The 13,328-nt window shown below is 40.5% G+C and overlaps 1 protein-coding gene across 18 annotated transcripts in view; it reads left to right on the top strand.

The window, feature by feature from the left end:
- EPB41 (erythrocyte membrane protein band 4.1) overlaps positions 1-13,328 on the top strand; it is a 201,245-nt gene that overhangs the window by 20,571 nt on the left and 167,346 nt on the right. The window contains exon 1 of one of the 18 annotated variants that reach the window (XM_056557270.1): positions 2,038-2,299. The exons of 16 other annotated variants lie outside the window; for them this stretch is intronic. The gene's annotated coding sequence lies outside the window, so the exon portion shown is untranslated. Of the gene's footprint in view, positions 1-2,037; positions 2,391-13,328 lie in introns of those variants that run through there. One more of the 18 variants, XM_056557268.1, reaches the window with a different exon arrangement.

Genomic DNA, 13,328 nt, shown 5'->3' with positions numbered 1-13,328 from the left:
GTATTCCCGTATCCTAAGGATAGGGGATAAGTTTGAGATCGCGGGGGTCCGACCGCTGGGGCCCCCCGTGATCTCTCTGTATGGGGACCAGGCTTGCTGGCCAGATAGTGGGTGTCGACCACCGCACGAAGCTGCGGCAGACACGCCCCCTCAATACATCGCTATGGCAGAGCTGGAGATTGCCCCGGTATTGAGGGGGCGTGTCGGCCACCGCTTCGTGCGGTGGTCGACACGCCCCCTTCGTGCGGGCTGTCAGGGCCCCGTACAGGAGTTCGCGGGGGGTCCCAGCGGTCGAACCCCCCCGAGATCTGCAACTTATCCCCTATCCTTAGGATAGGGGATAAGTTGTTCACCACTTGTTCACGACTGGACTACTCCTCCTTTTAAAGGGGTAGTCCAGTGGTGAAAAACTTATCCCCTATCCTAAGGATAGGGGATAAGTTTGAGATCGCGGGGGGTCCGACTGCTGGGGCCCCCTGCGATCTCTCTGTATGGGGCCCCAGCTCTCCGCCCAGATAGCGGGTGTTGACCCCCGCACGAAGCGGCGGCCGACACGCCCCCTCAATACATCTCAATGGCAGAGCCGGAGATTGCCGAAGGCAGCGCTTTGGCTCTGCCATAGAGTTGTATTGAGGGGGCGTGTCGGCCGCCGCCTCGTGCGGAGGTCGACACGCCCCCTTCCTGCGGGCTGTCGGGGCTCTGTACAGGAGATCGCAGGGGGCCCCAGCGGTCGGACCCCCCGCGATCTGCAACTTATCCCCTATCCTTAGGATAGGGGATAAGTTGCTCACCACTGAGTCACCACTGGACTACTCCTTTAATTGCTAATTTTTTGTGTGTGCTGTGATCTGTAGTTTTTATTTACTGTTTTTGCGTATGTGACTTTCCGATCACTTTTTATTCCATGTTTTTTCTGGGATCTGCAGTTCTGGACAGTTCTGGGTTTCGTTTTGTATGCATGCGGTTCACTGTACATGATAAATAACTTTGCTATAAATGTTATGTCCTTGATTCTTTTTTTAACTCAGAAAAATGTGGCCCTGCTAAGGGGGCGTGGCTTGTTGTAAAGGGGCGTGGCCTCCCATGCACAACAATCTTGCTACAATTTACAGTAGTGAACTAACAATGTTCCGCCTTAGCCATGGATTTGCTGAGTATCAGTGTGACACACTGGGTCCCCCCTCGCCCCAGCTGCTGGATAACCTCTTTAATAAATCTGCTGAATGTAATACCAACTCTGTTTTACTGAAAGCCAGTGTGTGAAACCCCAGTCTTTGTAAATGTTTCCCCTACCTGTCCCTCTGCCTTTACTATCAGTGATCAGCTTCAACAGTGGGGATGCCTGTCAGTAACTGTTCAATTTCCCTGCAGCATCTGTCGCCACAGAGACAACTGAGCATTACATGGGACATTCAAATCCATGGGATTTCTTTGTAATTTGGGAGGCATTCTTTGTCTCCACTTATGACTTGAGGATCCAAAACAGAAAAACTGCCTATAAATATTCAGAATTATGTTGTTTTGTTTTTAAGTAGACAACTCATGATTTTATTTCCTGGTAATTTTAGACTATAGGGGCTTTTTCCCCTCGAGTATATTCATATAAATCCTTATTTTAATTTCGGTCAGTACAATGTGACTGATACTTGGCATTTATCCTTTTCCCACCAAAACATGGTAGTCACTGTAAACATTAACCGGTTAAAAAAATGTCAACTATTATTCATTTTCCCCCATACCCTATCATGGTGCTACACTGAGAAACATGTAGGCTCAAGAATATCTAATTTGTTAATATATGTATAATTATTATTAATGATTTAATGGGTTTGCTTGTCATCATGTGTCATCTACCACCAATCCATCTTATTGTGCCTCTTCACCTCCCTCTTCTACCTCTCTGGGGACTACAGGTTACAGCTGAGCCTGAACTCCATCAAAATAGATAAACCCTCCTTTAGCCATCGTAAACAAAGCCTCCTCAGCCACCTCCCCCACTTTGATACGCCCCTTACTCCTCCATAACACTGTCTCTCGCTAGATCCTCTTTTGTATTCCTGTAAAATATTTTCCATACTATGGAAAATAAAGCAGTAGGACAATAGCTAGAAAAGGGACTGTATGGTGTCTAGATAGTGTGAATACTCCATAGTGAGTGTGTGTGTGTTTTATGTGTATATGGAAGAGATTGCTTATTCTTTATCATCCACAAGGTTTCAGGAATAAATACATCATCTCCTCCCCTCTGCTTTCCTGGGGGCATAAAGACATTCAGTCCACAGAGGTGCCGTTGGTAGAGGTATGATAACCTATTAACTGATTGAACAGCTGGTACCTGGGGTGTAGCTGGCAAACAGAAGATACCCTTTGCTGATGCTTGGTGTTTAAAGGTCGGTGTCATGTTGTCTAGCCGTATTTCTAGATGTATTGTGTCTTGTACCTTTTTGTTGTGAATACGATCGTGTCTATTTTCTGTGTTTTACTAATCGCTGTTCAGTACATGTTTCTCCTGTATACCTGTATGAATCGTTGCAGTTTGTATTCTATACTTTTTTGTGTGTACTTTTGTATCCAAAGTAAAATAGACCTTGGTTTCTTGTTGCTGGTGTACTTTGGACACGTTATTTGTAGATCACATACGAAGTGACTTACGCCTTATGGTGTCATTTGATCTATAAAATGTAGAGAAGGATGACCCCCCAACCATTGTAGTCAGTCTTACAACAGCACTTTTTTGTTTTATTGTATCTGTGTGTGCACAGTAGTCTTCTATCTGTGGTTATGTGGAATTATCTTAAACAAAAGCTGGTGCCCTTTGAAGGAGAAAAGCTGAATAAGGCTCTGTCACAGGAACATTTTCCTTTTAAACAATGCAGCCTTTTGAGCCATGTGTTGGCTTTGGGGAATGTTGTTCGTGGATCTCTGCTCACTCTGACACTTTTTCAGTCTGTTTATTTGTAAAATGCTTTCAGTATAGGATGTGCTCTACAGGTTTTAACCATCCTGTTACTTCAGTGACAGCTATTTTAGTGGTTATTATTGTGAGTAGGTTACTTGAGCCCTGCGTTAAAGCTATTGGGAAATTTGTGTTTACCTTTTGTGTGTTGTGATAGCACTGACTTGTTCATCTGTGTCATTTAGAGGTTTTCAATGTAATTCCCTTATTTGAACCTGTCCCTCAAAAGCAGGTCAAATACTTAAGAAGCATTTTTCTGAGCGGGAAGGTGGGCACAAAGTAAGGCATCTAGAGCTAATGGATCCTTACACATGGAGTACATACCTTGAAAAATCTTTATTGTGGGCAGAATTGTATCATCTACTAAAAAGTATAATTTTTTCTCTTTTTGTTTTTACTGGAATGTTTTAGGTAGAACTTCTGTGTTATTTCACTTATGTGATCACTCATTGCTGCTCTACTTTATGGAATTTGGTTACTTTTTAGACATCTAAAGGAAAAAAATATTAATCGGGGGGGGGGGGACGGGACGAGATTACAACATCTCAGGCCATGTTTGTGTGATCCATATCCTAGATCTTTAGTAACATCTGCTTGGGCTGAATGGGCTGAATGTGCTGAATGCCTTTTTTTTTTTTTTTATAATTCTTAGTGTGTGAGAAAAGCACTCAATGTGGGAGCTGAATTATTTTCCCCATCAGTGTTTTTTTGCATTTATTATGGTTCAGGAATACTCAGTAATGTTGTAGAGAGTAAATATAAAAGACTGCAAGTTTTCAGAATTTATTAACATGGTGCAAGTTGGCTGGCACTTGTAGCTTGACGACTTTTGTGACTTCATTGCTATTACCCATTTTTAGACACTTTTCCAAACTGTCCAGAGAAAGCATACTCAAAATGCCATATGCTGCATTGTAGCACAAATTACAAAAATACTGTTTAGTAAATCTCCACCTTACAGTATATTGATATAAAATGTGTGCTTTTAACCCCTTAACGACGCCGGACGTAAATGTACGTCCTGGTGAGCTGGTACTTAATGCACCAGGACGTACATTGACGTCCTATACTTAACCGCGAGCATTGGAGCGATGCTCGGGTCATGCGCGGCAGGTCCCGGCTGCTGATAGCAGACAGGGATCCGCCGGTAATGGCGGACATCAGTGATCGCGCGGATGTCTGCTATTAACCCCTCAGATGCCGTGATCAATACAGATCAGGGCATCTGCAGCATTGTGGTCACTAAAATGGATGATCGGATCGCCCGCAGTGCCACTCCTCCCCTGCCTTCCACGGGTCTTCTGCTCTGTTCTACGATCGAGCAGACCAGAGCCGAAGATGACCGATAACACTGATCAGTGCTATTCCCTATGCATATCACTGAACAGTATTAGCAATCGAATGATTGCTATAAATAGTCCCCTATGAGGACTATTAAAGTGTAAAAATAAAAGTTAAAACATTTGAAAAAAAAAAACTCCCCCAATAAAAACGTAAATTGTCCCATTTTCCCTATTTCACCCCCAAAAGTGTAAAAAAAAAAAATATATATATATATATATATATATATATATATATATATATATATTTTGTATACATATTTGATATCGCTGCATGCATAAATATCCGAACTATTAAAACAAAATGTTAATAATACCGTACGGTGAACGGAAAAAAAAAGTCCAAAATAGCATCTTGTTTATAACATTTTATTCCCAAAAAATTTATAAAAAATGTATTAAAAGTTTTATATAAACAAATATGGTATCAATAAAAAGTACAGATCATGGCGCAAAAAATGAGCCTTATACGGAAATATGAAAAAGTTATAGGCTTTCAAAATAGGGGGATTTTAAATGTACTAATTTTGTTAAACAGTTTGCGATTTTTTTTTTTTTTTTTAAGTGCAACAGTAATAGAAAAGTATGTCATCATGGGTATCATTTCAATCGTATTCACCCAAAGAATAAAGAACACGTCAAAACAAAACCTTCCAAAATTTGTAAAATTGTGGTTTTCTTTTTAATTTCCCCACACACATAGTATTTTTTGGGTTGCGCCATACATTTTATGGTAAAGTGAGTGATGGCATTACAACGGACAACTGGTCGTGCAGAAAACAAGCCCTCATACTAGTCTGTGGATGAAAATATAAGAGTTATGATTTTTTAAAGACGAGGAGGAAAAAACTAAGACGTAAAAATAAAATTGTCCTTAAGAGGTTAAGTATATTTATTTTGATAACAAAGTTCATAAGGTTGAAAAAAAGACAAACATCCATAAAGTTTAACCTATATCCCTACTGTGTTGATCCAGAGGAAGGCAAAAACCCTTATGAGGCTGATGCCAATTGCCCCATACCCTGGGGACATACACCTTCCCGTTAGGAAGCCTAAGGGTAAAGACACGTCACAACTGACCTCATGCAACCAAAAAGTGTACGGCCTACGCCCGCTTTGTTGTTTTATGATATGCGCATAGGAGCTGAATGGTAGCAAACGAGACCCGTGGCTAATGCCGGACATCGCCGTTCACAATCATGTCTGGCATACCTTAGATGCCGCGATCAAAGTTGATTGCAGCATCTTAGATTTAAAAAAAATATATGCTCCTAGCTGCTTGTTGCAGTTGGCCGGGACAACTGCGGTAAAATAGTCCTGATCAGCTGAGAGGACGGTAAGAGGGCCCCTACTTGCTACCTAGCCATCCTAACGGTTCCCCCGTGCCCCAGGAAGCCTCAGCAGCTTTAAACGCAGATTACACTGTGCAATTCTGTGCTATGGCATAGCATTGTTCAGTGTATGCAATCTGTGGATTGCATGCAATAGTCCCCTATAAAAGTTTGAATCTTCCCCCCCACCCCCTTTTTTTTTTTTTTACCAAAAAGTGTACCACGCAAAAAAATTAAGCCCCCAAAAAGTTACGAAATGGCTGGGTTAAAAAAAAAAAAAATGTTTTAACGTAGATTTGATGAGTAAAAGGATGTCATTACAAAGTACAAAAATTGTAAGTGTTATGACTATTAGTAAGCTAGGAGGAAGTAAGTGCAACCATGAAAAATGATTGCATCCCTTAACGACCACGGAATTAAATGTACATCCTGGTTTGGCAGTACTTCCCGCACCAGGACGTACATTTACATCGGAGCGGTGCTAGCGTCATGCGCGGCAGGTTCCGGCTGCGATCACGCGGATGTCCGCCATTAACCCCTCAGATGCTGTGATCTGTACAGATCACGGCACCTGCGGCAGTGCGCATAATAAAATAGATGATCGGATTGCCCGCAGCGCTGCCGCGGCTGCGATCCGATCGTCTGTAATGGCGGCCGGAGGTCCCCTCACTTGGCTCCAGCCGTCTCCCGGCATCTCCTGCTCTGGTCTGAGATCGAGCAGACCAGAGCAGGAGATAGCCGATAATACTGATCAGTGCTATGTCCTATGCATAGCACTGAAAAATATTAGAAATCAAATGATCTCTCTAGATAGTCCCCTATGGGGACATAAAAAGTGTAAAAAAAATAAAATAAAATAAAAAAAAGTTGAAAAATGTAAAAAATAAAAAAGTGAAAAATCCCCTACCACAATAAAAATGAAAATTGTCTGTTTTTCCCATTTTACCCCCAAAAAGTGTAAGTTTTTTTTTTTATAAACATATTTGGTATCGCTGCATGCATAAATGTCCGAACTATCAAATATGTTAATGATCCCGTACGATGAACGGCGTAAACATAGAAAATAAAAAAAAGTCCAAAAATGCTGCTTTTTTTGTCACATTTTATAAAAAAAAAAAAAATCATATAAATTTTATATATATGCAAATGTGGTATCGATAAAAAGTTCAGATGACTGCACAAAAAATGAGCCCTCATACCGCCCTATATACAGACAAAATAAAAAAGTTATAGGTGGTCAAAATAGGGCGATTTTAGATTACTGATTTTGTACAAAAAGTTTTAGATTTTTTATTAAGCGGTACAAAAATATAAAAGTATCTAGCCATGGGTATCTTTTTAATTGTTCACAAAGGAGGTAGTGCGGCACTGCGTGAGTGTGCTGGATTAGGAATGGCAGGTGGGAGTTGGTGTAGCTGTAATGCCTCTGGTAGTGCTCAGATACTATAATAAGCAAAGTTCATGATATCCGTGAAGAGAAATGAAAATATCGGCACTCACCAGTGTGGCTGCAGGGTCTTCTTTATTGAGACATACTCACATGCGGGGTACAGAAGAGAGGGGAGTGGGGGGACAAGTGGTGGCGACCGAGCTCTAGTTTCGCACACTTGGTGTGCTTCGTCCGGCCATCATGGCCGGACGAAGCACACCAAGTGTGCGAAACTAGAGCTCGGTCGCCACCACTTGTCCCCCCACTCCCCTCTCTTCTGTACCCCGCATGTGAGTATGTCTCAATAAAGAAGACCCTGCAGCCACACTGGTGAGTGCCGATATTTTCATTTCTCTTCACGGATATCTTTTTAATTGTATTGACCCACAGAATAAAGAACACGTCATTTTTACCATAAATTGTACAGTGTTAAAACAAAACCCTCCAAAATGTGCAAAATTGTGATTTGCATTTTCATTTCCTCCCTAAAAAACTATTTTTTGGGGTTCGCCGTACATTTTATGGTAAAATGAGAGGTTTCATTGCAAAGTACAATTGGTCATGCAAAAACAAGTCCTTATATGGGTCTGTAGATGGAAATATAAAAGCGTTACAGATTTTAGAAGGCGAGGAGGAAAAAACAAAAATGCTAAAATAAAATTGGCCTGGTCCTTAAGGTGAAAATGGGTTTGGTCCTTAAGGGGTTAATGGTGTATTCACACGTACAGTATTCTGCACAGATTTGATGTCCAGGATTTTATGCTGCAGATTTCAATATAAACTAAATGACTGAATACAGCTTCAAATCCTGCGCATCAAATCTGCACAGGATACTGTACATGTGAAAAGACCCTAAAGGGGGTATTTTGGTTCTAGACATCTTATCCCCTACCCAGAGGAGAAGATGTCTGATCACGGGAGTCCGACTGCTGGGACCCTAGCGATCTCTGGCCCGGCACCCTGGCGTTCTGAAAATTTATGTTCAGAACACTGGCTGTGCTAGGCTTTGGGTGGCTGTGGTCATCAGGCCCCCTGCATTCTCATGTCTATGTCAGAGAGGAAGGTACAGCGTTCACGTATCTCTGTATCTGCCATATAGATATATGGAGGGTGCGTGTCAACCACAGCTTTAGGCTGTGGTTGCCAGTAATCTGGCATGGAGCAGGAGATTGCGGGGGTTCTAATGGTCAGACCCCCGCGATCAGACACTTATTCCCTACCCTGTGGATAGGGAAGAAGATGCCTAGGTGCGGAGAACTCCTATAATGGGTTAAATGTGGTCATTTGGTGACATAACTTTATATATATATATATATATATATATATATATATATATATATATATATAAAAAGGAGGAAAGGGATCCAGCACTGTAACTCGGACTTCAAGTCCTAAATTGGTGCTCAGCTTCAACAGGTTCAAACTCCAAACCTTCTCAAACGTAATCCAAAGAAAGGAAGCTGCACTCCAAGGTACAAAAAACTGTGTATTTATTCACCCATTAAGTCATTGCAATGACTTAATGGGTGAATAAATACACTGTTTTTTGTACCTTGGAGTGCCGCTTGCTTTCTTTGGATTATATATATATATATATATATATATATATATATCTTGGTGGGGCCAAAGAAAAAAAGAGAAAAAAATTATTCTTGGTCCTCCGCTCTTCAGTCGTTTCTTTGTTCCAACTGGCAGTGTTGTGTGGGTCTTTTCCTCTCTGCGCCCAGATTCACATGCTTATTGAAATTCTAGAATACATTTAAGTGTACTACATACAATTTTTAGGTTGCATTAAGTGTTCTTGCCATTAAGGGTGGGAATTTGAAGTCTGGTCTGTCTGTAGGAGTTCCCTATTGTATTTTAAACCTCTTCATGAGGCATCCAATTTTTATTTTTCAATTTTTTTTCTCTTCCCCTCTAAAATCTTCTGTTTACAGGGCCATATGAAGACTTGTTTTATGCAGGACCAATTGTACTTTGTAATAACACCACTTATTTTACCACAAAATCTATGGCGAAACCCATATAAATATTTTTATCAACATTATTTTATCCACAGAAATAAAAAAAAACAAGGTCATTCTTACAGTGTGAAAATGAGACCCTCCAAAATTTGCAAACTTTATTATTTACCCACACAAATGATATTTTTTGGTTTTGCCATACATTTAATGGGTGATGGAAAAAAAATGATTGCGGTCAAAGTACAACTGGTCACGTAAAAGACAAGCCCTCATATGGGTCTGTGGCTTGAAATTTATGAGGACAAATAAAAATGGAAATGCAAAAATTACTTACTCTTTAAGGACACATAGTCACATAGTTAGTACGGTCGAAAAAAGACATATGTCCATCAAGTTCAACCAGGGAATTAAGGGGTAGGGGTGTGGCGCGATATTGGGGAAGGGATGGGATTTTATATTTCTTCATAAGCATTAATGTTATTTTGTTCCATGAATGTTTCTAATCCTGTTTTAAAGCTGTTAATTGTTCCTGCTGTGACCAGTTCCTGAGGTAGACCGTTCCATAAATTCACAGTCCTCACGTTAAAGAAGGCGTGTCGCCCCTTGAGACTAAACTTTTTCTTCTCCAGACGGAGGGAGTGCCCCCTCGTCCTTTGGGGGGGTTTAACCTGGAACAGTTTTTCTCCATATTTTTTGTATGGGCCATTAATATACTTATATACGTTTATCATATCCCCCCTTAAACGTCTCTTCTCAAGACTAAACAATTGCAACTCCTTTAATCGCTCCTCATAGCTAAGATGTTCCATGCCCCATATTAGTTTAGTCGTGCGTCTCTGCACCCTTTCCAACTCCGCAGTGTCCCTTTTATGGACAGGTGCCCAAAACTGAACAGCATATTCCAGGTGAGGCCGTACCAATGCTTTATAAAGGGGGAGTAAATGTACGTCCTGGTGACCTGGAAGTTAACGTACCAGGACGTAAATTTACATCTTGTACATGATGCGAGCCTTGGAGCAGTGCTTGCATCATGCACAGCCGGTTCCGGCTGCTATCAGCTGCCAGGGACCCACCGGTAATGGCGGACATTAGCGATCGCGCTGATGTCTGCCATTAATCCCTTTTAGATGCTGTGATCAATACAGATCACAGCATCGGCGGCAATGCGGGAGTTTAAATGGATGATTGGATCACCTGTGGCACGGCTGCAATCAAATGATTGCTATAAATAGTCCCTATGGGGACGTAAGTGTACAAAAAAAAATGTGTAAAATTTTGAAAGCTCCTCCCCCAATAAAAATTTGAATTGGTTCCTTTTTCCTAGTTTACCCCAAAACGAGTAAAAAAATTAAACATTTGATATTGCCGCATGCGTAAATGTCCGAACTACCAGAATATAATGTTAATGATCCCGTACGGTGAATGGTGTAAATGTTTAACCCCTTAATCCCCATGGACATAAATGTACGTCCTGGTGTGGAGGTACTTTGCGCACCAGAACGTGCATTTACGTCCTGTACATGTCCGTGAGCATCGGATCGCTGCTCGTGTCATGCACTGCAGGTCCTGGCTGCTATCAGCAGCCGGGGACCCGCTGCTACTAGTGGACATCATCGATCAATACAGATGACAGCATCTACGGCAATGCGCATGTTTAAATGGATGATCGGATCGCCCGATCATCTAAAATGGCGGAAGGAGATTGCCTCACCTGCTTCCGTTCGTCTCCTGGGGTCTTCTGCTTTGGTCTGAGAACGAGCAGCTCAGAGCAGAAGATCGCCGATAATAGTGATCAGTGCTACGCCCTATGCATAGCACTGAACAGTATTAGCAATCTAATGATTACTATAAATAGTCCCCTATGGGGGCATAAAAAAAATGTAAAAGGTTAAAAAATGTAAAATAATAAAAGTAAAAAAATTTGAAAAACCCCCTCTTCCAATAAAAATTTAAAATGTCCCATATTTGGTATTGTCGCGTGCGTTAATGTCCAAGCTATCAAAATATGTTAATGAACCCGTACGGTGAACGGCGTAAACCTCCAAAATTGCTGCTTTTTTTGTCACATCATATTCCTTAAAAAATCATAAATTTAAGTTTCATATATGCAAATGTGGTAACAATAAAAAGTGCAGATCACAGTGCAAAAAATGAGCCCTCATACCGCCACTTATACGGAAAAATGAAAAAGTTATAGGTCGTCATAATAGAGGGATTTTAAATGTAATAATTTGGTTAAAAAGTGAGATTTTTAAAGCGGTACAATAATAGAAAAGTATGTAATCATGGATATCACTTTTATCGTATTGACCCACAGAATAAAGAAAACATGTAATTTTTACCGTAAAGTGTACAGTGTGAAAACAAAACCTTCCAAAATTAGCAAAATAGTTTTCATTTAAATTTCCTCACAACAAAAAAAAATTTTTTTTTGGTTCGCCCAATTGTCATTACAAAGTACAAGTGGTCACACACAAAACAATCCCTCCTATGGGACTGTAGATGGAAATATAAGAGTTATGGATTTTAGAAAGGGAAGGAGGAATAAACGAAAATGCAAAAATAAAATTGGCCTGGTCCTTAAGGTCAAAATGGGCTTGGTCCTTAACCCCTTAAGGACGGAAGGTTTTTCGGTTTTTGCATTTTTGTTTTTTTTCCTCATCACCTTCTAAAATAACACTTTCAATTTTGCACCTAAAAATCCATATGATGAGTTACTTTTTGCGCCACCAATACTACTTTGCAGTGACATCAGTCATTTTACCCCAAAATCTATGGCTAAACGGACAAAAAAAATTTTGTGCGACAAAATGGAAGAAAAAACGTAACTTTTTGGGGCTTCCATTTCTACGCAGTACATTTTTCGGTAAAAATGACACATTGGCCCTCATTTACCAAGAGTGGAGTGTAGGTTTCTTTGTGGGTTTTAATTCCCTACAATTTATTTTCCACGGTAGTTACTAAAGTTTCCCTACATTTTCCACTTTCCCTACACTTTGCTTTTTTTTTTTTACACATGCTCTGATCTGTCTGGTTTTCCTCAGCTCAAATCTACCACATTTTATGTGAAAACCTTAGTAAATATGTTGTTTTTTGTGTGAAAATGTCGGGAACACGCCCCTTTTCAGAGACAACGCCCCTTTCCCCAGAAGCCACGCCCCTTTTTCAAAATGGAGAGTTAGTTTGGGTTTTTTCCAATTCTGGCACAAATTCTGGCACAGACAAAATTTCTGGCGCAATGCGACAGAATCTGGCGCACAACCCGACAAAACATGTCGGGTTTGCAATAAATAGTAAATGAGGGCCATTATCTTTATTCTGTAGGTCCATACGGTTAAAATGATACCCTACTTATATAGGTTTGATTTTGTATTACTTCTGAAAAAAATCATAACTACATGCAGGAAAATGTTTAAAATTGTCCTATTCTGACCCCTATAGCTTTCTCCATGTACGGGGCTCATTTTTTTCCGCCATGATCTGAAGTTTTTATCGGTACCATTTTTGTTTTGATCAGACTTCTTGATCGCTTTTTATTCATTTTCTAATGGTATAAAAAGTGACCAAAAATACGCTATTGAATTTTTTTTGCGCGGATGCCATTGACCGTGCGGTTTAATGAACGATTTATATTTATAGTTTGGACATTTACGCACGCGGCGATACCACATATGTTTGTTTTTATTTACACAGGTTTTTTTTTTTTTTATTGGGAAAAGGAGGGTAATTCAAACTTTTATTAGATAAATTATCTTTATTAACTTATTTTTTTTTCCAAATTTTGTTTTTTTTTGCAATGTTATGGCCCCCATAGGGGACTATAGCATGCAGTACATTGATTTGGTACACTGATCACTGCCATGGCATTTAATGGCCAGGATCAGTGTTATCGGCAGTTGATTGCTCAAGCCTGGATTTCACTGAGCTGACGGGAAGCTTTTACTTTCACTATAGATGCGGTGATCAACTTTGATCGTCGTGTCTAAAGAGTTAATGCCGGACATCAGCCTGATCGGTGATGACCGGCACTAGCCACGGGTCCTGGTTGCTTATAGCAACTGGGACCCATCGGGTATGATGCACGCTCACCTGCTGAGCGCGCTTCATACCTCAGGAGACACGTTAAATTTGGTGTAACATCACTTGTGTGTCATACAATTTTATATAAGAAATGGCCCGAAACAAACAGGCTTCATCTCCAATTACAGGAATTACGTTGTGGGGCACCATAGTCCCATCTATTTTCAACAATTCTACATTCATTGTGATAGATACCAAACTAAATGTAAATTATAGTCAGAATAAAGA

Source organism: Hyla sarda, chromosome 2, assembly GCF_029499605.1.
Source record: "Hyla sarda isolate aHylSar1 chromosome 2, aHylSar1.hap1, whole genome shotgun sequence".
In the NCBI taxonomy this organism is placed as follows: Eukaryota; Metazoa; Chordata; class Amphibia; order Anura; family Hylidae; genus Hyla; species Hyla sarda.
The sequence above is the reverse complement of the archived record's forward strand: the minus strand, read 5'-3'. Positions and strand labels throughout refer to the sequence as shown.